General features: G+C 42.2%; 1 pseudogene; it reads right to left on the reverse strand.

Moving 5' to 3' along the window:
* The window catches only part of LOC102854929, a 32891-nt pseudogene extending 32117 nt beyond the window's left edge, over nucleotides 1-774 (reverse strand).
* Nucleotides 775-3902: the final 3128 nt, after the last annotated feature.

The following is a 3902-nucleotide window of genomic DNA, read 5'->3' on the forward strand; positions in this document are numbered from 1 at the left end:
AGCCAATCAGGAATAAGTTTCTCCATTTCCAAACTGACCATGGCCAGAGCAAGCATGGATCCTTTGAATTGCAGAAGTTGGTTGCAGGCCATACAGTGGAGGAGTTGCTTAGTAAGGACTGCCAAATGTTGAGATGGGCTCAGTGTGGGTAAGTTGAAGAGTAACTGAGGCCTAGTTGACACTGCAATGGCATGGAAAATGTGAAGAAAATCCAATGGTGTGGCTGTGTGAAGATCCCAGTTCAATTTATCCAGAATAATTCTTTCCATTCTTAGAATTTCGGATGAAGAACAGCCACAGAAACTGTCTCTTGCTAACACCTTCAATACTGGAATTCTCTCATCTTCTTCAACAGTCTTGGCAGCTAAGAAGAAACAGCTGATTGCAATACAGTTCAAATATTTTGGGTGGGCCTTTACAGTAGCTAAAAATCTGTCCAAAAGACTGCTAGCCAGAGCAAATGTTTCTGGGTAAAGGTTGAATTGGTACTTGAGTTTGGCCAACCACTGAATCACTTCATCTCTCTGGGATGGAGAAACATTCTGATTTGTAGGCATTTTGGGCACATTCACCTTCCACATCTGGGCTTCTCTAGAGATTGCCTTTTCTAATAGAAAAGACAATCTCTGATTCTCCAAAGGTCCTGGAAACTTCATGATATCCTTTGGATCTGCCTGTCACCCAGTTTGATGTATCTACCTTCTCCTCTTCTTCCTCCTCCTCCTCCTCCTCCCCGGCAGAGCTGTAGGCTTCACAGTGGTGACGCGGGGTCATCCGCGGGCCCGTTACCACCTCATTTTCCTCTGCGCGCGGGCCGAGGACGGGGCTGACTGAGGAGGGAGAAGAGGGGGAACCGGGTCGGGGGACGCGGGCGCAGGGGCTCGAGCAGGACGCACGGCTGCGGGTGGTGGGTCTGTCAGCGAATTAGTTCCATGATGACCCCAAACCTGTGGCCGCCGCCGCCACCGCCGGTCCCACTCCTCCAACCGCCGCCGCAGCTGCTTGTGCCCGCGTGGGGAGGGGGCTCCCTCTCGCCATAGGGCGGCGGGGGCCGGGGAGAGGCGGAGGGGCAGACCGGCTCTGCCCCTGCCCGGGGGATGCGCCTCCGAGGGGAAATGGTGAAAAAGGGGGAGGGGGAAAAGGAAGAAAAAAAAAGAAAGGAAAAGGGGGAGAAAATAAGAAAAAGCGAGACAGAGGCGCTGCCGCGTCCGCTCGCAGGGAAGGCTAGGGAGGGAGGGAAAGGAAGAAAAAGGTCGACTCATGTACTTTTAACTTGTTAGCTAAATTTGTGTCTTCTAGGCTGCCACACTTCCATGATACATCTTCAAGGATATAAACATGTATGGCTAAGCACAATTGATAACAGTGCATATAAATTCCAAAATCAATCTCCATAATAGTCTATGTGTTCCCTACTGCCAAAGGGGCCCTTTAGAGTAATGAGAGAAGATCTTCACCCTGAAACCTTCAGCGTCCGTTTTCAGCAGGAAGTAGCTAAGAGAATACGCCATCCCCTTTTCCTTATGAATCAGGGTGAAGTACCTCTCAGGGAGGAGTGACAGGGAATGGCAAAGGACACACTGACAAAGGACATTAATCAGAACTGGCTTTGACAAACACTGTGGCAATTGGACAATTAAAACAGACATTCGGCGGGGGGAGAAGAACGAACGGGGGAGGAGGGTACAGAAAATCGTGCAATAATGAATGAATGAAAACCCAAAATCTCTGTAAATGTTCATTAAAACTAAAAAAAAAAAAAAAGAAAGAAGTCCATCAGATGAAATTCATGGGTATAGTCACTTTTTTTAAAAAAAAAAAAAAGTTATTTGCAATGAGTAAATCATTAATTGTACAAAATTCAATCATTAGGTATCCCGCCTCTTTTCTGTCTCAACTCTATATTTTCCAAATATCAGTTAATTTTAGTTCCCAACTTTTGCATTCCAGTCACCAATTATTAATAATACATTTTGATTGCATCTTCAATCAATTTCAGACTGCAAAGTTAACGGAAATTCTCAATTTCCTCTTCTTTGGCTTTAGCTCTTGGTAAATATGTTTGATTAGGTCTTCCTTGAATGGATATGGATATGGATAGCATTCTATCACATATCATTAAGCATCAGGATAGATCTTGAGATACTCTTTTTTAATATGAATGCAACATTATTCTTCCTCAATTTGTCATTCCTAGAATAACATATATTTTATTGAAAGAGACCAATAACAATTTGGATCACCTTACTAATGCCTAAGATGTCCATATGTTCATTTAATTTGTAACACCTTTCAATTTTCTTAGATTTATATTTCATACATCTGTGTTCTAATTATTAACGGATACTTGTAGTAGTTTCTCCTCATTTTTTATTGTCTTCCTATCTGAGAGACACTTCCTCAAGTACTACATACAATATTTCTCTCTTATTCATAGGATTTTTGAAGTCCTGTGTTTTTCTGAAGAGGGTTTTTAATTCTGCTTCTTGAGGTGGTGCTGGTGTTGTTTTTAGGTGCCCTTGAGTAAGTATGACCTACAGCGACACTATGAACAACAGATGTGAATCCCGTCCTATCCTGCGTCATCCTCACACTTCCTGTCACACCTGAGCTCATTGCAATAATCACTGTGTCAAATCACCTGGTTGAGGGAGTTCCTCTCCTTTGTTGACCCTCTGCCTTTCTGAGAGATATGGTAAAGTCTTCAACAACTATTGTGCTATTTCTTTCTTCAATTCTGTTAACATTGTTCTATGTATTTTACAGGTCTATCATTTGGTGCATAAATGTTGACCAACGTTATATCTTCTTGATCTATTTTGCCCTTAATCATCACGTAGTATTTTTTTTTTATCTTTTATGGTTTTCATCTTGAAGTCTGTTTTATCAGAGATTAGTATTGCTGTTCCTGATTTTTTGTGGATGCAATTTCTGGCCTTCAGTTTTGAATCTGTCTTTCTCTTAATTTCTTAGATGAGTCTTTGTAGATAACATAATGATGCGTTTGTTTTGGTGTTGTTGTTGTTGTTGTTTTTAATCCATTCTGCTACTCTTTTTCTCTTGGTGCATTTAGTCCATTCACATTTAATGGGATTACTGATAGGTCAGATTTTATGGTTATCATTTTGCTGTTTCTTTTTTGTTGTTTCTTGTTACTCTGGTCCATCCACTTTCCTGTGGTGTCTCTGTGTGAAGAACTTCCCTTAAAAGTTCTTGTACAGGTGCACAGGGAGGCTGTGGCTCTGCTCCTGTGCTGCTATTTTAGGAAGACTAGGAAGGCAAACAGGACCTGCTCACTTTCTTTGCTAACCCTCTCTGCCTTTCTCAGTATCATGTCCCTCTTCAAAGAATAAATCCTTTTAAGGAGCTCTGGTGACTCAGTGGCAAGAAGCTGTGCTGCAACCCCAAAGACACACAGTTCTAATCTACCAGCTGCTCCACAAGGGAAGCATGGATAATCTTCTCCCCTGTTATTCACTACCTCTGAAAACCTACCAGAAGTTCACCTATGGGACGGTTGTAACTAAGCAACAATATGCTAAAAGTACGTGAGGTAAAGCTTTATTATCTTTACCTTCAAAGAACAATATAGCTGCACTTTCCCTAAAACATATTTGTTTGTTCTCTTGGCAGTCCATGGAGTGTTCAGAACTCTTCTTTAATACCACAGCTCAAAGGCATCAATTCTTCTGTCATCCTTATTCATTGTCCGTAGTTGTATAGATGCATAGTAAGAGATAGAAGACCATGGTCTGGATTAGGTACACCTTAATCCTCAAACTGAAATAATTTCTCCTCAATAATTTGGAGGACTCCCTAGCTGCAGACTTTCTCAAAGCAGTGTCTCCTGATTTCCTGACCACTGGAACCAGGGTGTTCACTGTGGATCCAAATAAGCTGAA

The sequence above is a fragment of the Elephantulus edwardii genome, unplaced genomic scaffold (assembly GCF_000299155.1).
Source record: "Elephantulus edwardii isolate Elephantulus edwardi_28Jun2011 unplaced genomic scaffold, EleEdw1.0 scaffold00320, whole genome shotgun sequence".
NCBI lineage: Eukaryota > Metazoa > Chordata > Mammalia > Macroscelidea > Macroscelididae > Elephantulus > Elephantulus edwardii.